The 25,390-nt window shown below is 40.2% G+C and overlaps 1 long non-coding RNA gene across 1 annotated transcript in view; it reads left to right on the forward strand.

Moving 5' to 3' along the window:
- The window catches only part of LOC128703942 (uncharacterized), a 44,718-nt gene that overhangs the window by 13,804 nt on the left and 5,524 nt on the right, over nt 1-25,390 (forward strand). The window contains exons 2-3 of the long non-coding RNA XR_011394693.1: nt 9,378-9,456; nt 21,263-21,352. This is a non-coding gene — a long non-coding RNA (uncharacterized lncRNA). The remainder of the gene's footprint in view (nt 1-9,377; nt 9,457-21,262; nt 21,353-25,390) is intronic.

Below are 25,390 nucleotides of genomic sequence, written 5' to 3' on the forward strand. Positions count from 1 at the left end.
CTTTAATTGGCATTTGCTTTCTTTATTACATTGTTTCCTATAAATTTTCCTGACATGCATGGGTCAAAGGGGATTTCCAGACATTTCACTGAAAATACTGAAGTGATGGGTTCCTCATTACACTGAATATTAAAAGTACAGTGGACCCCCGATTAACGATCTTTTTTCATTCCAGAAGTATGTTCAGGTACCAGTACTGACCGAATTTGTTCCCATAAGGAATATTGTGAAGTGGATTAGTCCATTTCAGACCCCCAAACATACACGTACAAACGCACTTACATAAATACACTTACATAATTGGTCCATTGGGAGGTGATCGTTAAGCGGGGGTCCACTGTATTTACCCTTTTTGTTTTACTTTACATACCAGAGAGTATGGCTTTTGTTTACCCAAGGTTTAATGATAGTTTGTTGTCTACTAACTATTTGCTACAAGACTCTAATTTTAGTGATAGTACATTAGCTATATCTTGTGAGTCTTTACCTGATACTAACAAAGCTACCAAGCTTTTACTTGGGTTTAGCTTAGTTCTGTTTGCATGAAGTCATAAGATACACCTACTAGTTGGCAACAGTTTGGGGTGTCTGTGTTAACCCTTTCAGGGTTTCAGCTGTACTAGTACGGCTTGCGCACCAGTGTCCATGACGTACTAGTATGCATAAATTCTAGCGCCTTCAAATCTAGTGAGAGAAAGCTGGTAGGCCTACATATGAAAGAGTGGGTCTATGTGGTTAGTGTGCGCAGTATAAAAAAAATCCTGCAGCACACAGTGCGTAATGAGAAAAAAACTTTGACCGTGTTTTTGGATTAAAACAGCGACTTTGCACTATATTTTCGTATGGTATTTATTGTTGTATTTTAGTTTTCCTGGTCTTATTGTATAGAATGGAAGACATATTACAGAAATTGAGATGATTTTGACTGGTTTTACAATGAAAAGTACCTTGAAATTGAGCTCAAAGTAGCAGAAATGTTCGATTTTTACCAAAGTTCAAAAGTAAACAAATCATGCTATGTGTCCAATTCACGTCAACTGGTGAATCTAATATTCTTTCACAAATGCGCTGATATTATTTATACCATTTCTACACTAATGCAGTAGTCTGCATAACAGTAAATCTTATTTTTTTTGTGAGAATAAAAATTCAAAGTGGAAAGCAAAAGAAATGTAAGAGGGACATGGGGACGTGACTAATGAACAGAGGAAATGTTATTTTAGTGCCAGGAATGTCTTTCTTGTTTGTTCTGGACCCTATTTGGAAATTGGCAAATTTTGAAATTTGTGTGAAATTGGCAAAATTGCTAAATTCTGACCACTGTATTGGATAGTTGAAATTGGTAAATTGGTGGTTTCTTGTACTCATTCGATAGAAAAAATGGAGTTCTAGCGAAATAGTTATGATTTTTGTCGACTAGTACATTGGAATTGGCCGAAAATAGGGCTCAAAGTGGGTAAAATCGCCGATGCGTAAACATCATCGAGAACGCTAACTTCGCAAAAGCATAATTCCGTAAGTTTTCCATCAAATTTCATACTTTTGGTGTCATTATGATCGGGAAAAGATTTTCTCTCTTTTCATAAGAAAAAATAATTTTTTTTTTTAAATTTGGGGGACCCTGAGAACAAGTCTCTGAGAGGGCCTGTCGACCCTGAAAGGGTTAAAGGTATTCGATGCAACTAGCAGTTTACTTACTGATATTGATGCAACAGTTGTGTAGAATGAATTGAAACAATTTACCACTATAGTTGCTTCATAAGAGTTCATCGTTATTGATATTTAGCACTATGTTAAATATATCTGCAGGTTTATGGGTATAACCCAGCTCCTTTAGCTGTTGCCAGAGCTTTCTGGAATTGTTCTTGTATTCTTTTATTTTTGAGCAACAGTACCTTGCCTTTTGCTCCTTTTATAGGCCTCTGCACTCTGTTCCTTATCCTTTGAAATTCATTTAGCACTGCAATATCCTGTGTGTTTACCCTAAATCTTTTTAGCAACTGATCCCTGAATTTTATATTATCTAACATCTCGGCAATTAACATGTTCAGTTCTTTGTTTAATTATAACTTCTTAAACTGGTTCAATATTATCAAGGATGGCAGTGAACATGGTTCTGAATTTTTTCCAGGCATCGTTTACATCAGTGCAACTTATCACAGTCCAATTACAGTTGTGTAGCCTATTTACCAGTGTTTCTTTACTGTATCATCTAGTTGACCCAAATACGTAAAGTCATGGGGTTTTAACAATGAAGGTTATCAACCCAGGATAACCCAATTAAGTCAGTGCAGTATTGGGGACTTTTATTTCCAGTGTCGTCCTTTACTCTTTTTCCCCAGAATGTGACCCAAACCAATCGACTAACACTCAGGTACCAACTTACTGCTAGATAAATATGGGAAGTAGGTGTCAGGAAACATGCCCAAAGTTTCCGGGGATTGACCCCAGACCCTCAGTGTGTGAGCTTAGGATGTTGACAACCAAGCCATGAGCACCTACCTTGATGCTGGTGAACGGCTCCTCATCCAAGGAGTTAGAGCTACCCTCACTTTTCTTTTGATTAAATCTTTTTACCACCCATTATGCAGGCATTGTATGACCCATGTGGGTTTAATGCTTCCGCATGAATAATTTTTTTTTATTAACACATCGACCATCTCCCACCAAGGCAGGGTGGCCCAAAAAAGAAAAACTTTCTTCATCATTCACTCCATCACTGACTTGCCAGAGGTACACTTACACTACAGTTATAAAACTGCAACACTAACACCCCTCTTTCAGAGTGCAGACACTGTATGTCCCATCTCCAGGACTCAGATTTCGCCTGCCAGTTTCCCTGAATCCCTTCATAAATGTTACCTTACTCACACTTCAACAGCACATCAAGTCCTAAAAACCATTTGTCTCCATTCACTTCTATCTAACATGCTCACACATGCTTGCTGGAAGTCCAAGCCCCTCACACACAAAACCTCCTTTACCCCCTCCCTCCAACCTTTCCTAGGCCAACCCCTACCCTGCCTTCCCTCTATTACATACAGATTTATACACTCGAAGTCATTCATTTTCTTCTGTCTTCTCTACATGTCTGAAACACCTCAACAGGTGGTTCAGACATGTAGACATTTAGAGATCTCAGCCCTCTGGATAATAGTTTTGGTAATCCCACACCTCCTCCTAATTTCCAAACTTCGAATTCTCTGCGTTATATTCACACCACACATTGCCCTCAGACATGACATCTCCACTGCCTCCAGCCTTCTCCTTGTTGCAACATTCACCACCTATGTTTCACACCCATCTAAATATAATAACTGAAAATATTAGATTCCATTTGTGACGGTGGAGCAGCATAAATGGGCACAGCTGTGTACAGTATAGCACAGTCTTTTCTTTGTTTTACATCTATTTTTCCTTATTAAATAAGGTTTTTAAGATGAAATTTCACAATATAAGATAAGATTTGTTGGGATTTTTAACCTGAAGAAGGGAGGGTTAACCACCCAGGATAACCCAAGAAAGTCAGTGTGTCATCAAGGACTGTTTTGTTTCTGTTGTGGTCCTTCACTTTCATTCCCCAGGATTTGACCCACACCAGTCAACTAACACCCAAGTACCTACTTGCTGCTAGTTGCCAGTGACAGCAGGTGTAAGGAAACATGACCAACATTTCCATCCATACTAAGGACTGAACCATGGACACTCAGTATGTGAGGCGAGTTTTACCACCCAAACCACTCTTAGCAACTCAGTACTTCATAGCGTTAGTACTTTACAGCTCAGTGGCAGATTCTGTCATGGGGGAGTGCTGCCATGATGATGCTGATGGCTCTTGATTCAAGAAATTGGAGCTGTTCTTTCCTTGTATCACTCCTGCCTACCTCTCATTTCTTAACTGTGCTGTAATGACTGTAAACACTTTTCCATGATTTTTTTTTGGTAACTGAAAGAACTCTGGGAAAGGTGAGATCTATGTGGAAGAGTCTCCTCACATCTGTTGCTCCTGTCCACCAAGCAGTAGATAAGTCATTGGTGTTGGACAATTGTTATGGGTAGTATCTTGGAGAAGGATGTAAAAGGACCATTATTAGTTTTTATTTGAACTATGATATAGAAGTTTCTTGCCGCCTTTTCAGTATGAGAGACGGTGGCAGCAGTGGTAGCTTAATAAAACTCCTGGAGAGCAAAATGTTGCCACAATAAATTGTTGTATTAGTTGGATATGTGTCCTTTTATTTAACATAAATAAGGTTGTGAGGATATCCCTCCAAGAAAGAACTCAAAATAATGAATTAAAATTGGAAAAGTTTAGATTTTGAAAGGATATAAAAAAATATTTAACTCCAAATTTAGGTTACATGAATATATGAGTGAAAGGGGTTGGATTTGAGTGGGACTTTCAAATGAGTTAATAGGCTTACCAAAATGTATTCCTTGGGTAGCATTGAAAAATAGGTTGGGCAGTTTTGTTAATTGGTTTGTGTTTTAGAAGGGCATACCTAGTGGGCCAGTAGGCCTGCTTCAGTGTTCCTTTATTTTCTTATGTTTCTTCTTAATTTCAAAACTCAGAGGAAACTGTGCAACTAGTTTTTAATAATTTAGAGATCTCAGTGGACCTACAAAACATAAGTTTGACATGAAGGGGTTAGACATAAGTTTGACATTAGAAATGAAGGTTTGTATTATTTCCTGATACTATTAGTAACAAGTTGCTAAGAACTTAGTGTGGTCCATATAAAGTAATTAAGACTTTTAACAAAGTATTCTATTTACCTGATGTTGATGGAAGGCATAATCTCTGACTTATTAATATCTTAAGAAATATCACAGAAAACCCGTAAATGCTTGCCTTAATTGTTTTGATGAAGATGCTTTTACTTATAAAGTTCTACCATCTGTAGAGAATCATACATGTAAGGTTTGTGCCATTAATATCAATGAATCTGACTCTGAAAATAACAATACTTTGGATATTATTACTCTTAAGTCTTCAACATCTAACTCTGTAGTATCAATATTAACAGTGTCTTAACATCTCAGCAACAGTCACAAGCTGAAAATATAGTTTCCTAATTTTTGGAGATAATTTTAAATACAGTGGACCCCCGCTTAACGATCACCTCCCAATGCGACCAATTATGTAAGTGTATATATGTAAGTGCGTTTGTACGTGTATGTTTGGGGGTCTGAAATGGACTAATCTACTTCACAATATTCCTTTGGGAACAAATTCGGTCAGTACTGGCACCTGAACATACTTCTGGAGTGAAAAAATATCGTTAACTGGGGGTCCACTGTACTCTGGGACTTAGAACTATAGTCTTCTATTATATAGAATAAATAACCACTGAGCCAATAAATTTTTTTTTTCCAATCCTGGTACATTTCTAGAGATGCTTTTGAACAAGAGGCTGATAAACTATTATGTCTTGGAATTATTGAACCTTCATTGTCTTTTTATTGTTCTATTATGATTAAAAAGTTGGACAATTCATAGAGGTTAGAAAAAATTTCATATGTCATAATGCATTCATGAAATGGGACTTGAAACCTGTGCCTGTCATCAAAGATGATCATTTTGAGTTTCATGACTCGAAGTACAGTGGAACCTCAAATATTGAACTGTTCAAGTGCCGCTACCAAACGAATTTATTCTCATCAGGAATAATGTAAATTAGATTAGTCCATTTCAGACCCTCAAAAATACACTTATAAAAGCACTTACAAAAATACACTTACATAATTGGTTGAGTTGGGAGCAGTTCGATTTTTGGGGTTCCACTGTATTTTTTTCAGAACCAGACATTACTCAAGCTTAACCACCAGGTTAAGTTGTATTCTGAGTCCAAACCTTTAATAGCTTTTCCTACACAGTGTGGATTAATGCAGTATACCACAATGCCATTCAGTTTGGTCACAGTGTGTACTACCTATATACTTTTAATGAGAGTTGTTCTTGTAGGTATTACTAACATCTCGGTCTACTTTAATAATATCTGTGTTATGACTCAGTCTTGGGTCGAACACTAAGTCACTGTCATGTTTTACAGAGATTAAGATCTCATAGTTCGATTGCCAAACCTCAGAATTGTTATATTTTTTTCAGATTTAGTGTCTCGGCTTTGTTATTTCTAATAACAATTTAAGTCCTTGTCCTGTTAAGGCTAGTGGTTAACAGTCTTGTAACTTTTTCAGGTTTAAGAAACTTATGAGAAGTTTTCTGGTATCAGTGGACTTCTACAGAAAGTTTGTACCTAATTTAGCTGATTTAACCCTTTCAGGGTCCAAGGCCAAAATCTGAAGTCACGCACCAGTGTCCAAGAAATTTTGAAAAAAAAAAAAATTATTTTTTCTTACAGAATTAAAGAGCATATTTTTGTGAAGGTAATAAAACAAAAAAAATTAGAATCTGATCAGTACTTATCGAGATACAGTGCCAAGAAGTTTGTAGAAAATGATGTGGTGGTGGCAACATCGACGAATTCCACATACGCGTATTATATTATTTTGTTGTTTTAGTTGTTTTTTCTTTTCTTTTCCAATTTTTTTCTATTCCTACTAACATTTGGGGCCTGAGAGACCAATACTGTATATAATTTATATATATAAACTCACTGTATTGAACACAATAACCGCACTAAAGTTATTATCATATTATTGTTTACCACTGTTGTTTATTACAATAAACATGCACAAATATTGTATAATACTAATGTTCTATCATATATTTACATATTTACAATCACTGGACATGGTTTTAGAACTGCTGGAGCTTGTGGAACTCCTTGAAACAAGGCACCATGCACAGAGGCACCTTACATTCCTCACACATAAACCGAGTGTCTTTGCGTCTTTGTTGCCGTCGTTTTGTTTGTGCACAGACAATGCATCTCTTCTGAGCAAATTTCTTTTGAGTTGAAGGAAGCTGTATTATGAAATGATCACCTTCTCTTCTCAAACGCTTGGGTATATTGTGATGAATTCGAGGACCATGTTGTATTGCAGGTGTTGTTACCTGGTACTTCATTATGAGTTGTCTGACAACAGACAAACAAAATTCACCATACGGTGGTCTGTTACCAGTCTTTATTTGGTACATATTATATGCATTCAGCATTGAAATGTCCATGAGATGGAAGAAAAGTTTCATGTACCACTTGTAACTCTTACGAACACAGTCAACAAAACCAATCTGCATGTCACACTTGTCAACCAAGCGCATGTTTTGTGTATAATCAATCACTGTCACTGGTTTTCGAATACGTTCATTAGTCACTCGATCAACTTTGCCACTGTCTTGCATTTCATTACGGTGAATGGTTGTCAACAATGTGACATCTCGTTTGTCATGCCACCGTAATGCCATGATGTCATTGGCAGTAAACACCTGCACGTCATCACCACGAACACCTGCGTTGAGCCTGGGCATATGTTTACGATTAGAACGCACTGTGCCACACACATCTGTCTTGTTCACTCGCATGAAATCACTGAGTAATGGGCTTGTGTACCAGTTATCGGTATATAATGTATGGCCCTTACCAAGATAAGGTGCCATCATGTTTCTCACTACGTCACCTGATATACCCAATAACATCTTGGTATCTTTCAATGTTTTACTACCCGTGTATACAACAATATCCAACACCAGGCCACTGTCACAATCACAGAGTACAAACAATTTTATACCAAAGCGGTTCCTCTTGCTCGGTATATACTGCTTGAATGACAGTCTACCTTTGAACAAAATCAAAGACTCGTCAATTACAAGATTCTTGAATGGATAAAAGTATATCCTGAACTTTTGTTTGAGATACATGAAAACATTTCTAATCTTGTATAACCTGTCACTTCTGTCAGGCCTGGTTTTGTCAGAGAAGTGCAACATACGTAACAGTAAGATAAACCTGTTCACTGGTATTATTTCACTGAAGGATGGGGTACAAATTAGCCGATCTGTGGACCAGTATGCTTTTATATTATGCTTATAGACGTGAGGCATAAGCATTATTGTTGCAAAAAGCAAATACATTTCTGCAACAGTCGTCTCTTTCCACCTGTGTAGTCTTGACTGTGGTGATAAGATCGTATTTGCCATGGTGTACTGAAAATACTTATTACTTTCCCTGACAATAGTTTCCATCAATGGCTGGTCAAAGAATAATTCAAAGAATTCCAGTTCATTGGCCGTGGTTCCAAGGGGACAGGTAGGTAGAATTCCACTTTGCGAGTCATCAAAGTGGTGAGGGCTGGGAACAAAATTGGGATTTTGCTGCCAATCCCAGATACGGTTTGCTGGTGGATACTGGACATCATAGGCTGGTTGTACGGGTGGTTGTGGCGGGCTGGTGGGTGACGCTCCGCTTTGTCCTTGAACTGACGAGTCAGCAGCGTGGGTTCCCGCGTGGCACAGCGAGTCACGCATGGCGGTGCCACTACCACCACCAGCCCCACTAACACCATCCACTGATGTCTGTGGCCCATCCATGCCAAGTGTAACCACATCATCCTCACTATCACTACCTAAAACGGGTGTAGGGCCACGGGATGTACTCCGGGATGTACTACGGGATGTACTCCGTCCCCTGGGCACAGCATAGGGTACACTACCCGAGCGCACGCGGCGGCGAACATACCGACGCTTCACTGGTGAATATGTTTCCTCACTATCACTACTCGAATGATCGTCGAGCGCAATAAAATCACAATCCACGTCAGAATCATCGTCATTACTGAAGTCAGAGGCCAGGCCACGGGAAAATATTAGTTTTCTCTTACGTTTAGGAACACCCGACCGTGAGTCACGAGTGCCCACACCAGAGGTAGAAGGTCGAGGATCGTCGGGGTTTTCTGCACTATTATCGATATCCTGGTCATTATTTTCGGTCACTAACTTATCAAAGCCGTAGAATTTGTCTTCATTTCCACTTCCATCAGTGTCAGAACTATCAGACAGGAAGAGGAGAGTCCCAATTTTCCGGGGAGTGAGAGCTGACTTGTGACGAGACATGGTGAACAAGGGTGACTGAGCCGGCGTTCCCACAATGCTATGCAGGCGCCTAGATTTTTTGTTTATGGCGCACACCCACGGCGCAGACCCATTCTCTCATATGTAGGCCTATGAGCGCTTTCGCGCTAAATTTGACGGCGCTAGAATTTTGGCGTAGATCTACGGTTTGGACACTCACCGACCAGCCGTAGATCTACGGGACGGACCCTGAAAGGGTTAACTTTTTCTGATTATTTAAGAAAACAGGTTAAGGAACCCCTGCAGTGTGCTGAAGATGCCTTGATGCATTTTAAGATCAAGCAGATCTTCCTGAATCCTCATGTTGTGGAAATCCCAGACATTAAGATTTTCTTTCTATTCACAGATGCTTCTGACACAGGAAGGAGTAGATGCTGTGCTTCTCCAGTACTGTGATGATTCACCATTTCCTGTGTCATTTGCAAGTAAGAAACTGCATCCTACTGAACGAAAGTACTTAACATCTGGCTGAGTGGTTAATGTACTGTACCTTGAATCTTTTAAGGGATCAAACACTAGGTTATTCACTGAGGTTTTTTGGCATTCTTTATACATCAGCCTCCTGGGTAGCTTCCTGGCTGGTCTGCACATTAATCTTGCCCTGTCTCCAGTGTGTGTTTTAATGAAGTATTGTTATTGTTTACTTCCTCATATCTCACTACTCATTCTCTTTTTACCATAAATTAAGTATTATTTGACTTCGAGGTCCCTTTTGTCAGTTACCTGACACTTCACATTTACCAACTTTGCCTTCTACGACAGTTTCTTCCATTAGCATTAAGGCTCTTACACTAAGTATCATTTCACATGGTTCCAAACACAAAATATTCTTTCTCCTCTACACTCCTCTCACTTTCAGGTACAGGTCGGCCATCACCAATCCGGTAGTCAGTTATCCGTTTTCATAATCCGGCACTAATTTCGGCTAGCATAATTTCAAATTTCATCATTATACTGACTCAGAAATTGTGCAGATGGTTGTAAATCCACAGCAGCAAGTCAGTGGAGGAGAAAGCAGTGATGAAAATGAGGAAGATATAGCAGAAAGAGTCTCTATTGATAAGTGTATTCTAACCTAACCACTCTGTAATCCAGCAAACTCACTGATCTGGCACACTACAGCTTCCAATGATACCGGATTAGTGATGGCCGACTTGTACTTTATAATCTATGCTTCACATTCCAAATTTGTTCTTGTCCACATAATTCTTGAGTTTAAACATTTATACTCCCTTACTTTCCTTTCTGAACACATGTGCAACTCCTGGGTATCTTTATTGAGGAAACGTTTCGCCACACAGTGGCTTCATCGGTTCTCTGAGCCATTCATCTACACTTTCCTTTCTACAATTTTTTTTTTTATTGGCACATCGTTCATTTCCCACTGAGACGGTAACCCAAAAAAAGAAGACTTTCATCATCATTCACTCCATCACTGTCTTGCCAGAGGTGCACCTACACTAAGGCACTGTACTTCCCACCTCCAGGACTCAAATCTGGCTAACCAGTTTCCCTGAATCCCTTCATAAATGTTACTTTGCTCACACTCCAACAGCACCTCAGGTCATAAAAACCATTCATTTCCACTCACTCCTATCAAACATGCTCATGCACACTTGCTAGAAGTTCAAACTCTTTGCACATAAATCCTCCTTTACCCCTTTCCTCTAACATTTCCTAGGACGACCCCTTCCTCACTTCCTTCCACTACAGATTTATGTGCCCTCCAAGTCATTCTATTTTGTTCCATCCTCTCTAAATGTCTGAACCACCTCTCGTGTGCCCTCTGGACAATACTTTTAGAAACCGTGCACCTCCTTCTAATCTCTAAACTACGGAATCTCTGCATTATGTTCACACTACACATTGCCTTCAGACATGATATCTCCAGTGCCTACTGCCTTCTTGTTGCAAAATTCACCACCCATGCTTCACACCTATATAAGAGCGTTGGTACCACTATACTCTCATACATTCTCCTCTTTGTCTCCACAGACTCATCAGTGCTCTACTCACCTTTATTTCCTCATCAGTTCTATGATTCACCTCATCTTTTATAGACCCAACTGCTAACAAGTCCACTCCCAAATATCTAAATACATTCACTTCCTCCATACTACCTCCAATCTGATATCCATTTACCATTACCTAAATTTATTGTTATCCTCATCATTTTGCTCTTTCCTGTGTTCACTTTTAATTTCCTTCTTTTACATACCCTACCAAACTCTTTCACCAACCTTTGCAGAATCTCCCACAAGCAAAAAGCCATTGTGACAACTCTCACTTTGCTAGATTCTTTACCTCTTAAACCCACACCTTTTGCCAACACCTGAGCATTCACTTCTCTTACAACTCCTTCTATAAATATATTGAACAACCATGGTGACATCACGCATCCCTGTCTAATGCCTACTTTTATTGGAAAATAATCTCCCTCCTTCTTACTCTAACCTGAGCCTCACTATCCTCAATAAAACTTTTAACTGTTTTCAATAACCTACAACCTGTTCCATTCACTTGCAACGTCTGCCACATTGCTTCCCAATCCACCCTATCATTTGCCTTTTCCAAGTCCATAAATGCACTGAAAACCTCTTTACCCTTATCTAAATCCTGTTCCCTTATATGCTTAACTGTAGACAAGTGGTCTACACACCCCCTACCCTTCCTAATGCCTTGTCCATCTGTGATCCTATTCTCCATCTTACTCTTATTTTTTCAACAATAACTACCATACACTTTACCAAGTATACTCATCAGGCTTATTCCTATATAATTTTTACACTCTTTTGTTCCCTTTGTCTTTATACAAAGGAACTCTGCATGCTCTCTGCCAGTCCCTAGTTACCTTTCCCTCTTCCATTCATTTATTAAATAAAAGTATCAACCATTCCAAAACTATATTCCCACATGCTTTTAGCATTTCTGTCTTTATCTCTTTCATTGTACCCACTGAAATCACAGCTTCCCTATCTTCATCATCATGTAACAGTTCCTCAAAATATTTCCTCCGTCTTCCTGATTCTTCCGACTCTCCATCTAATAACTCTCCTCTCCTATTTTTAACTGTCACATCCATTCATTCCCTAGGCTTTCTTAACTTATTAATCTCACTCCAAAACATATTCTTATTCTCAGCAAAATTTGTTGATAGCATCTCACCATTCTCTCATTTACTCTCCTTTTACATTCTTTCACTACTCTCTTAACCTCTCTTTTTCTCTCCATATACTCCTTCCTCCTTGTATCACTTCTACTTTGTAAAAACCTCAATTATACTTACTTTTTCTCTCTTATTACTCTCTTCATCATTCCACCAGTTGCTCTTCTTTCTTCCCACACTCACTTTCCTGTAACCACAAACTTTGGCTGAACACACTAACACTGCATTCTTTAATCTATCTCATACCTCTTCATCCTCAATGCCTATACTGTCACTAGCCCATCTTTCTTTCAGTAGTTGTTTATATCTTGCCCTCACTGCCTCCTCCTTTAGTTTACAAACCTTCACCTCTATCTTACTTGCAGATACCATTCTCCTTGTATCCCATCTACCTTTTACTCTCACTCTACCTACAGCTAAAAAATGATCTGATATATCTGTGTCCCCTCTATAAGCATCCTCATCCTGAAGTCTACCCATCAGTCTTTTATTCTACAGTTGTTCATATAATATTAACATTTTTAGTGACCGTCACATAGAACTACCTCATTTAGGCCAGGGTCTCTCACATAGTTCTACTTCCTGAGCTCATTTGGATAAGCTGTGAGTGGTAAATTTTGGCTTAGTTCTCAGAGAATAGGTCTGTGCAGTGAGTGTGCGCAACATTAAAAAAATCCTGCTCCATGTGGTGTATGATGGAAAAACAAAACTCTGACCAGGTGTTTACCTGGAGTTTACCCGGAGAGAGTTCTGGGGGTCAATGCTCCCGCGGCTCATGGTGGATCAGAGCCTGATCAACCAGGCTGTTATTGCTGGCTGCACGCAATCCAACGTACAAGCCACAGCCCGGCTGGTCAGGTACCGACTTTAGGTGCTTGTCCAGTGCCTGCTTGAAGACAGTCAGGGGTCTATTGGTAATCCCCCTTATGTGTGCTGGGAGGCAGTTGAACAGTCTTGGGACCCTGACACTTATTGTATTGTATCTTAACATGCTAGTGACACCCCTGCTTTTCATTGGGGGGATGTTGCATCGTCTGCCGAATCTTTTGCTTTCATTGTGAGTGATTTTTGTGTGCAAGTTCGGTACAAGTCCCTCTAGGATTTTCCAGGTGTATATAATCATGTATCTCTCCCTCCTGCATTCCAGGGAGTACAGGTTCAGGAACTTCAAGCGCTCCCAGTAATTGAGGTGTTTTATCTCCGTTATGCGCGCCATGAAGGTCTCTGTACATTTTCTAGGTCAGCAATTTCACCTGCCTTAAAAGGTGCTGTTAGTGTGCAGCAATATTCCAGCCTAGATAGAAGAAGTGATGTGAAGAGTGTCATCATGGGCTTGGTATCCCTAGTTTTGAAGGTTCTCATTATCCATCCTGTCATTTTTCTAGCAGATGCGATTGATACAATGTTATGGTTCTTGAAGGTGAGATTCTCTGACGTGATTACTCCCAGGGCTTTGACGTTGGTTGTTCGCTCTATTTTGTGGCCGGAATTTGTTTTGTACTCTGATGAAGTTTTAATTTCCTCATGTTTACCATATCGGAGTAATGGAAATTTCTCATCGTTGAACTTCATATTGTTTTCTGCAGCCCATTGAAAGATTTGGTTGATGCCCACCTGGAGCCTTGCAGTGTCTGCAATGGAAGACACTGTCATGCAGATTCAGGTGTCATCTGCAAAGGAAGACACGGTGCTGTGGCTAACATCCTTGTCTGTGTCAGATATGAGGATGAGAAACAAGATGGGAGCGAGTACTGTGCCTTGTGGAACAGAGCTCTTCACCGTAGCCGCCTCAGACTGTACTCTGTTGACTACTACTCTTTGTGTTCTGTTTGTGAGGAAATTATAGATCCATCTTCCAACTTTTCCTGTTATTCCTTTATCACGCATTTTATGCGCTATTACGCCATGGTCACACTTGTCGAAGGCTTTTGCAAAGTCTGTATACTATATTACATCTGCATTCTTTTTGTCTTCTAGTGCATCTAGGACCTTGTCGTAATGATCCAGACAGACAGGAGTGACCTGCTCTAAACCCATGTTGCCCTGGGTTGTGTAATTGATGGGTATCTGGATGGGTGGCAATCTTGCCACCCATAGGAACTTTGAGGTGTTTTCTTGGATGTTTTTTATGGTTTTATTGGTTGTTTCTTCATATCACTTGATAGAATGGAATAGAGATGATTCTATTCGATTTCTGGACTGGAAGTAGCGTGATATTGAGTTCTAAGAAGTGGCTATTAAATTTTGGTTGATTTTCCTACCCAGTCTGTTTCGTGGGTTTTTAATACTAAGTTTGATTCAAATAGTGACACACCGTAAACCATGATCAAACATTCCTGGTTATATTTTATTGTCTGATAAATAGATTAAGTCTTCTATTTTGTGTGATTATGAATTCAAAATGGAAAGAAAGTGTAATTTAGGAGGCACCTGGAGATACAGGAGGTGCCTGGGGATATAGGAGGTGCCTGGGGATATAGGAGGTGCCTGGGGATAGGGGAGGTGCCTGGAGATATAGGAGGTGCCTGGGGATATAAGAGGTGCCTGGGGATATAAGAGGTGCCTGGGGATATAATAGGTGCCTGGGGATATAGGAGGTGCCTGGGGATATAGGAGGTGCCTGGGAATATAGGAGGTGCCTGGGGATATAGGAGGTGCCTGGGGATATAGGAGGTGCCTGGGGATATAGGAGGTGCCTGGGGATATAAGAGGTGCCTGGGGATATAGGAGGTGCCTGGGGATATAGGAGGTGCCTGGGGATATAGGAGGTGCCTGGGGATATAGGAGGTGCCTGCGGATATAGGAGGTGCCTGGGGATATAGGAGGTGCCTGGGGATATAGGAGGTGCCTGGGGATGTAGGAGATGCCTGGGGATATAGGAGGTGCCTGGGGATATAGGAGGTGCCTGGGGATATAGGAGGTGCCTGGGGATATAGGAGGTGCCTGGGGATATAGGAGGCACCTGGGGATATAGGAGGTGCCTGGGGATATAGGAGGTGCCTGGGGATATAGGAGGTGCCTAGGGATATAGGAGGTGCCTGGGGATATAGGAGGTGCCTGGGGATATAGGAGGTGCCTGGGGATATAGGTGCCTGGGGATATAGGAGGTGCCTGGGGATATAGGAGGTGCCTGGGGATATAGGAGGTGCCTGGGGATATAGGAGGCACCTGGGGATATAGGAGGCACCTGGGGATATAGGAGGTGCCTGGGGATATAGGAGGTGCCTGGGGATATAGGAGGTGCCTGGGGATATAGGAGGTTCCTGGGGATATAGGAGGCACCTGGGGATATAGGAGGTGCCTGGGGATATAGGAGGTGCCTGGGGATATAGGAGGTGCCTGGGGATATAATAGGTGCCTGGGGATATAGGAGGTGCCTGGGGATATAGGAGGTGCCTGGGGATATAATAGGTGCCTGGGGATATAGGAGGTGCCTGGGGATATAATAGGTGCCTGGGGATATAGGAGGTGCCTGGGGATATAGGAGGTGCCTGGGAATATAGGAGGTGCCTGGGGATATAGGAGGTGCCTGGGGATATAGGAGGTGCCTGGGGATATAGGAGGTGCCTGGGGATATAAGAGGTGCCTGGGGATATAGGAGGTGCCTGGGGATATAATAGGTGCCTGGGGATATAGGAGGTGCCTGGGGATATAGGAGGTGCCTGGGGATATAGGAGGTGCCTGGGGATATAGGTGCCTGGGGATATAGGAGGTGCCTGGGGATATAGGAGGTGCCTGGGGATATAGGAGGTGCCTGGGGATATAGGAGGCACCTGGGGATATAGGAGGCACCTGGGGATATAGGAGGTGCCTGGGGATATAGGAGGTGCCTGGGGATATAGGAGGTGCCTGGGGATATAGGAGGTGCCTGGGGATATAGGAGGCACCTGGGGATATAGGAGGTGCCTGGGGATATAGGAGGTGCCTGGGGATATAGGAGGTGCCTGGGGATATAGGAGGTGCCTGGGGATATAGGAGGTGCCTGGGGATATAGGAGGTGCCTGGGGATATAGGAGGTGCCTGGGGATATAGGAGGTGCCTGGGGATATAGGAGGTGCCTGGGGATATAGGAGGTGCCTGGGGATATAGGAGGTGCCTGGGGATATAGGAGGTGCCTGGGGATATAGGAGGTGCCTGGGGATATGATTAATGAAGAAAATAAATTTTCTTTAGTGTCGGGAATGTCTACATTGTTAGTTTTGGACTCTGTTCTTAAATTGGTAATTTTTAATTTTGTGGAAAATTAGCCAAATAACTGCACCACTTCACTGTTATCAATCTTATTAATGATAAACCTTTTAATTATCTAACTTTTATACTAATATGTAATAATATTAAAATATACTGCTCCATAACTTGTGTCAATATAGAAAAGTCAGTAAGAATTAGGATTAGTCTGCCCAAAATGCCTAGGCATGCTCGTGACTCTTTTTGTGATTAATATGATACGTAAACTTCTAAGGAAATAAAAATGTTCAATTTCATTTTCATTTTCACTTATAGTGTGGTTGAAAAGTTGAATGGCTGGTTTCTTGTGTTCCAGCGATACAACGGAAGACATACTAATGGCTGGTTTCTTGTGTTCCAGCGATACAACGGAAGACATACTAATGGCTGGTTTCTTGTGTTCCAGCGATACAATGGAAGACATACTAATGGCTGGTTTCTTGTGTTCCAGCGATACAACGGAAGACATACTAATGGCTGGTTTCTTGTGTTCCAGCGATACAACGGAAGACATACTAATGGCTGGTTTCTTGTGTTCCAGCGATACAACGGAAGACATACTAATGGCTGGTTTCTTGTGTTCCAGCGATACAACGGAAGACATACTAATGGCTGGTTTCTTGTGTTCCAGCGATACAACGGAAGACATACTAATGGCTGGTTTCTTGTGTTCCAGCGATACAACGGAAGACATACTAATGGCTGGTTTCTTGTGTTCCAGCGATACAACGGAAGACATACTAATGGCTGGTTTCTTGTGTTCCAGCGATACAACGGAAGGCATACTAATGGCTGGTTTCTTGTGTTCCAGCGATACAACGGAAGACATACTAATGAAATAGCTAAAAATTTGAGTGAATAGATAAATGGAATTGTCTAAAAATAAGTTGATGTATAAATTACACTGAGACCGCTAACTTTACACCTGCATAATTCCATGAGTTTTTCATCACATTTCATACTTTTGGTGTTATTACCTTCAGAAAAGGATTCCCTGCCATTTCAGAGGCTTTTTTTTGGACACTGAGAGCAATATTAATTTTGTGGGTCTGGACGAAGAAAGGGTTATCAGTACTATACCTCTGCCTCTTGTTCTTTTAGTTACACCTAACTTAATCCCTTTTAATCCTCCCTGTTCAAATTTTCCCACCTCTAATAATGTTTCATTCAGTGCTTCCTTTTTCTTTTGCTGTAGGAACAACACTAGCAAGCAAAATCCCAAACTCAAACACACAACAAAAAACCTACCTCACTGGTACATACCCAAATACTCTATTCCTAACCCAAAGAAACCCTACTGAAATCTCACTCATCATCAAAACCCTAAAGAACAAGGCAGTAGACCCATATAGCTTACCACCACTTGTGTATTAAAAAGCTTCTCATTTGCTGTCACCCATTATTGCAATACTTTTTAACAAATCCATTGAATCTTCAACCTTCCCATTCCTACTCAAGAGAGCAAGGGTTACACCATTCCACAAAGGAGGTGATCCTACAAGCAAATTTACTCCTACTTTATATCCCACAACATACTTAACCCTTTCCAGTTTAGAGTTAGGCCAAACAAAAGTACAAATGATGCAATTATACATATACTAGAACTTCTGTATACTGTGCTGGAAAAAAAGGAAATTCCACTGGGCCTCTTCATAAACCTACGGAAAGCATTTGATACAGTTGACCACGATCTCTTGCACCTAAAACTTGAGCATTACAGGGTCAGAGGACACTCACTCGATTGCCTAAAATCATATCTTAGCAATAGATGCCACTATGTATACACAAATAGTGTTGCCTCCACCACATAACCTGTTGTTGTTGGAATTCCCCAGGGTAGTGTCCTTGGACCACTAATCTTTCTCATTTACATCAGTGACCTCCCCAATGCTTCTGAACTACTTAAACCTGTTCTGTTTGCAGATGATACAACTAATATCTTCTCTCACCCAAACCAAACCATGCTTAGAAACACTAAATGATGAGCTACTAAAAATATCCACTTGGATGTTTACAACAAACTTACTCTCAATATCAACAAAACCTACTTCATACTCTTTGTAAACAGAGCTTCAAATATTCAGCTAAACATATCGATAAATGGTTCCCCCATTTCAAGACACAGTGAAGGAAAATTTCTAGGGCTCCACATTGACAGCTGTCTTAAATTTCAGACCCACATACAGCATATTTCCAAAAAAATCTCCAAAACAGTAGGCATCCTCTCTAAGATACGGTACTATGTACCCCAAACGGAACTTCTTGCTCTTTACCACTCTCTTATCTACCCATCACCTCACCTGTGGTATTTGTGCATGGGGCTCAACCACAGTAAATCACCTTAACCTTTAATAATCCAACAAAAAACTGCTGTGAGACTGATTACAAACTCCTATGCCAGGCAACACACCCCACCACTATTTAAGAGCTTGAACCTGCTTAATGTACAAAATACCCACTCATATTACTGTGCATACTACATACACAGAACATTATTCTCCAGTATTAACCCTCCTCTCAAACTCCTTCTTGAGAGCTACAACAGAATGCACATGCATAACACAAGATACAAAACACTCTTTGATATCCCTTGTGTCCATCTCTATGTAAAAATGCTGTGCATATAAAGGGCCCTAAGATCTGGAATTCATTGCCTGACCATACAAAAGGGCTCAAGAAATCGTAATGACGACTCTATGACCGCGGGTTCAATCCCGGCCGGGGGTATGGTTTACAAAAGGGCCCCTGCCTGCACACCAATCCAAAGCTTTACTTAGAAAGTACCTCATCTCCCAAAATTAACCACACCAACACTGTATATTATTGACACCATCAACACAAAAATTCCAAATATTATAAGTTTATTTCAAAACTAAAATGGTGTCACTCTCACTATGTAAAATGTGCCAAAATATAATACTGTAACTTGTTATTCTATTACAGGTACTTATTAATTCAGTTACTGCTAAACCACTAACTACCTCTGCTGAAATATAAAAAACTATGTTCAATTTGCACCAACTATGATATACAGTGGACCCCCGGTTAACGATATTTTTTCACTCCAGAAGTATGTTCAGGTGCCAGTACTGACCGAATTTGTTCCCATAAGAAATATTGTGAAGTAGATTAGTCCATTTCAGACCCCCAAACATACACGTACAAACGCACTTACATAAATACACTTACATAATTGGTCGCATTCGGAGGTAATCGTAAGGTAATCCACTGTATGTGCCTAGTATTAAGTAGTCTGTTATGTATTGGGTTTAGTCTGCCCAAAATGACCCGGCATGATAGTGGCTTTCTTTTTTATTTTTTTATTATCACACTGGCCGATTCCCACCAAGGCAGGGTGGCCCGAAAAAGAAAAACTTTCACCATCATTCACTCCATCATTGTCTTGCCAGAAGGGTGCTTTACACTACAGTTTTTAAACTGCTTTCTTTGTACTTAGCAAATCAAAATTGTAATTACACATTGTAAATTATGCAAAGAAATAAAACCCTTAATCCTTAAAATTGAAAGGATGTTGCACATGGGTTATCGAGGTTTTTGATTCTTCCTTGACCACTTGTGGCCACGTCCATGGCCACTAAACTTGGGGTCAACATCACTTTCCTCTTAAAAGGGGAGTGTTAATGTGACATGACATCAGTGAATCCCTGATTGCCGCGCTGTTTGCTCTAGCTGGTGTTCAACTGACTGGTGCTCCCACAAGGTACTAAATGGTCCCAGATTTTTTTGATACTTCACATACTGAGAGTTAAGACCCATTCTATGCTGACCAGGCATCTGAGGCCAATCATGCCAAATTTGGAGGCAGGAAAAATAAAACATTGATCTACATTTGGAGCGCTAGCGGTAACAACGTAGATCTACAGTTGGACAGTTAAGGGGTTAATATATGCTAGTGTAAACTTGTTATCTAGTATTTTAATGCATTTATAAGTGGAAGAAAAGGGCGTTCCACTTTGCATCGCTTTCCGCTTTATGACGGTAGCCTGGAACCTAACCTGCCGTATAAGTGGGGCCCTACTGTACTAGTGAAATAGCTATGAGTTTGGTTGACTGGAACAATGAAATGGGCTAAAAGTAGGGCATAAAATGGGCAAAATTGCCAATGCATAAATATTGCTATTGGGTTAAGTGCATTCTAACCTAACCACTCTGTAATCTGGCAAAAATCACTAAGCTGGCAGCACCCTACAGGTCCTGATTAGTGATGGTCAACCTGTAATTCAACTTTAACTGAAACATAAATATTATGTCTTTGGTTTTTGACAAGTGTCTATCAAACAAATGTGATTTCTCTATATATCATAAAATGATCATACACACTGTATGAATGCACTGGGTAGAGGGAGTTGTATAATTTATGGGTATTGTTAGAATCATTATGTGATCTCTATTAGTCTGGCAAAACTGATATTCTGGCAAGGCTTTGGGACCAAAGGTGCTAGAAAAACATTTATGTATTTACGATTCACAAGTTTTAGAAATGTAAAACCCTGCTTCATATGATAAGTTTGCTGTACCTTTTTTTAATGATGGTATTATTTTGAATGCCGGTATTGTTTCTTCTCCATGGGGAAATGGAAACGAATCCTTCCTCCATAAGCCATGTGTGTTGTAAGAGGCGACTAAAATGCCGGGAACATGGGGCTAGTAACCCCTTCTGTATAAATTGCTGAATGCAAAAGGAAGAACTTTATGAAATATTTCTGTCTTTTTCAGTAACCTTGCCTCGGTGGGAGACTGCGGGTTCATTATTTTTTTTTAAATCTGTATACACTTAAATGATTTCCATTAGTGATTTTGCTCATTGTTTGTTTCAGAGCAAGAGCAGTGATGTCATAGCTTAGGCCTTCAAGCAGCTGGAAAATTTACTGGCTGGCATAAGATCAACTGCTAACAAGTTATGGATGGTAAAATTAGTTAAGATTTATTTGTGTGTGATGTAATGTAAAAGTTCGGCAATGGTTTCTACATGATTTTCGGCAGTGACTGTTAGTAAGAGCAGCTGTGGTGGTTGTGGTAGTTAAAATTGTTCAAATTTTTTCAAAATATATAGAGCAGTTTATTTTCAGAAATACCCATAGGATACCTGTAAACACTTGCAGCCTGTCCCCAGACCAGGCTTTCTGGTTAGTGACCTTATCGACCAAGCTGTTGGTGCTAGATGCTCACAGGCCTACTGCTGATTAACAACTGATTTCAGGAACTTAACTCCTCTTGAAGAACTCTAGGGCCTTGTTGATAATTTAGTTTATGCATAAAGGAAGACTTCGGTACCCTTTCTTCATTCATAACGGAGATTACCAGCTGATCGCTGGCTGTCTTCAAGAGAAAGCTGGCAGTCTTTAGCGAGGAAAACCAACCCTAAGATTCACACTATAAATGCTCAACCCCCCAACCTGCCCAGGGCAGTCACAACCTTCAGATTTAAATTCAAATTTTTATTTCTTTCTGTGGTACAAAAATAATGTACTGGAGAGCCCCGCTTCACGACGTTTCACTAATGAAGTGGTTTTCAAATATGCCATTCTTCATTTATTCAAACTTCCTAAACTATAAGGACAAAAATTTTTTAAGTAATGTGTGTACTGTATATGCATTTTTTAGGCCTACCTCTATTGCTCAATATATTGATAGTGTAAACATGGTATCAGGCTTTTATATACATTTGAAAGTAAAAAGATGCTATACAGTGGACCCCTGGTTAACGAACTTTTTTCATTCCAGTAGTATGTTCAGGTGCCAGTACTGACCGAATTTTTTCCCATAAGGAATATTGTAAAGTAGATTAGTCCATTTCAGACCCCCAAACATACACGTACAAACGCACTTGCATAAATACACTTACATAATTGGTCGCATTTGGAGGTGATCGTTAAGCGGGGGTCCACTGTATTTCAGTAGCCCGGAACCTAACCTGCTGTATAAGAAGGGAGCCCTACAGTAGTTTACATATATTATAACATTGGTAGGCAAAAAAGAAAGCCGCTAGTATGCAAAGCATTTCAAGCAAACTAATCCTAACCTGTAACCCAACATTATAAACATTTTGATAAATTACCTGTAGACGATTTTGGAGGTTACCCGTCTAGTAAGCCAGTACCAGACCAGGTCTTGTGTGATAATATCATGAATATTTTTTTAATACAGCCTCTCCTCACTTAATGATGGAGTTCTGTTCTTAAGACCACATTGTTAAACGAATTTCTTGCTAAATGAGGAGCATACTATAGTGGTAGTGAGTTTGTGTCAGCCATCTTTGATACTGTTTTAATGTCATCTTTGTACCATTTATAACATTTTGGGTATACAGTGGACCCCCGCATAACGATTACCTCCGAATGCGACCAATTATGTAAGTGTATTTATGTAAGTGCGTTTGTACGTGTATGTTTGGGGGTCTGAAATGGACTAATCTACTTCACAATATTCCTTATGGGAATAAATTCGGTCAGTACTGGCACCTGATCATACTTACTGAGTGAAAAAATATCGTTAACCGGGGGTCCACTGTATTTTTAAATGTTTATAGGGTAGTGTACTGTATATTGTAATAACAGAATAGAGGAAATCAGCTCTAATATACATTATTTAGGTATGCCTACTGGTCAAAGAGCCCATCGTAAATCCGAGTCGTTGGTAAATGAGTACGTCACTAAGCGAGGAGAGGCTGTATTTAGATTTTTTTTCATATTTTTTAAGCAGTTATTAGTAAAAAATCTCAACTAAATGCTGCATAATAGAATTTTGGTGTATTATCTTTTGTGTTAGGTTTTTTTAGTATTTTGCCACTGATATCTAAAGACTATTTTAAAGTTAACATAGGAATGTCTTACTACCTTATATGATCCTTCAGTAACCTTCTATACTTATTTCTAGATCCAATTCTTTTTCTCTGATCTCTCTTGTTTTTAAATTCATGATTTTTATACTTCTCTTGGGGTGTTATCACTTTCCTCAATTTACATTACATGACAGTTATCTAATATTAATTTTCTTTTTCCATCTACAGTGGACCCCTGCATAACGATTACCTCCGAATGCGACCAATTATGTAAGTGTATTTATGTAAGTGCGTTTGTACGTGTATGTTTGGGGGTCTGAAATGGACTAATCTACTTCACAATATTTCTTATGGGAACAAATTCAGTCAGTACTGGCACCTGAACATACTTATGGAGTGAAAAAATATCGTTAACCGGGGGTCCACTGTATTTATCTTCTACACTTAACAAGAGTTTCTTACAGGATCCATAATAAATTTTATTAGTTATTGTAATAAGATTTTTACACAAGTTATAAATAGGAAAATTTAAATTAAAAGTAGTTATAATGCAGATGTTTATTGCTTTCCTTTTTTTTGAAAGATTAAAAAAATTAAATCAGGGAATAATGTTAAATTTATGTTAAATATATGTATTCAGATATTTGGGAGTGGACGTGTCAGCGGATGGGTCTATGAAAGATGAGGTGAATCATAGAATTGATGAGGGGAAAAGGGTGAGTGGCCCACTTAGGAGTCTGTGGAGACAAAGAACTTTGTCCTTGGAGGCAAAGAGGGGAATGTATGAGAGTATAGTTTTACCAACGCTCTTATATGGGTGTGAAGCATGGGTGATGAATGTTGCAACAAGGAGAAGGCTGGAGGCAGTGGAGATGTCATGTCTGAGGGCAATGTGTGGTGTGAATATAATGCAGAGAATTCGTAGTTTGGAAGTTAGGAGGAGGTGCGGGATTACCAAAACTGGTGTCCAGAGGGCTGAGGAAGGGTTGTTGAGGTGGTTCGGACATGTAGAGAGAATGGAGCGAAACAGAGTGACTTCAAGAGTGTATCAGTCTGTAGTGGAAGGAAGGCAGGGTAGGGGTCGGCCTAGGAAAGGTTGGAGGGAGGGGGTAAAGGAGGTTTTGTGCGCGAGGGGCTTGGACTTCCAGCAGGTATGCATGAGCGTGTTTGATAGGAGTGAATGGAGACAAATGGTTTTTAATACTTGACGTGCTGTTGGAGTGTGAGCAAAGTAACATTTATGAAGGGGTTCAGGGAAACCGGCAGGCCGGACTTGAGTCCTGGAGATGGGAAGTACAGTGCCTGCACTCTGAAGGAGGGGGTGTTAATGTTGCAGTTTAAAAACTGTAGTGTAAAGCACCCTTCTGGCAAGACAGTAATGGAGTGAATGATGGTGAAAGTTTTTCTTTTTCGGGCCACCCTGCCTTGGTGGGAATCGGCCAGTGTGATAATAAAAAAAATAAAATAAATATGTATTTTTCTTCAACAAGTCGGCAGTCTCCCACCGAGGCAGGGTGACCCAAAAAGAAAGAAAATCCCCAAAAAGAAAATACTTTCATCATTCAACACTTTCACCTCACTCACACATAATCACTGTTTTTGCAGAGGTGCTCAGAATACAACAGTTTAAAAGCATATACAGTAGGACCCCACTTATACGGCGGGTTAGTTTCCAGGCTGTCGCCGGAAAGCAGACATTGCCGGAAGGCAGAATGCCATTTTTTTCCATTTATAAATGCATATAAATGCCAGACAACAAGTTTACACTAAATTATATTAAGTTAGTATTAGAACTAGGCATTAAAAACACACTAAGTAAAATACATTCACAATACATTTATTACTTAAAGTATTTGTAATCTTAATGTAGGGAGAGAGGTGAGTAGTACTTATTTGTAGGAAGTCAGGTGCAGGTAGCCCAGGTGTAGGTAGCCCAGGTGTAGGTAGCCCAGGTGTAGGTAGCCCAGGTGTAGGTAGCCCTGGCTCCCCGTCTCATACTTAATATACGATTCTTAAAACATCCCAGAGAGTTAAAATACACATACAGTACATTTGTTATTTACCTTAAAATATGTGTAGTCTTAATATATGAAGAGAGGTGAGTAGTATTTATTTGTAGAAAGTCAGTGTAGGTAGCCGGTAGGTGTAGCCCGCCTGGGCTACA

The sequence above is a fragment of the Cherax quadricarinatus genome, chromosome 95, assembly GCF_038502225.1.
Source record: "Cherax quadricarinatus isolate ZL_2023a chromosome 95, ASM3850222v1, whole genome shotgun sequence".
NCBI lineage: Eukaryota > Metazoa > Arthropoda > Malacostraca > Decapoda > Parastacidae > Cherax > Cherax quadricarinatus.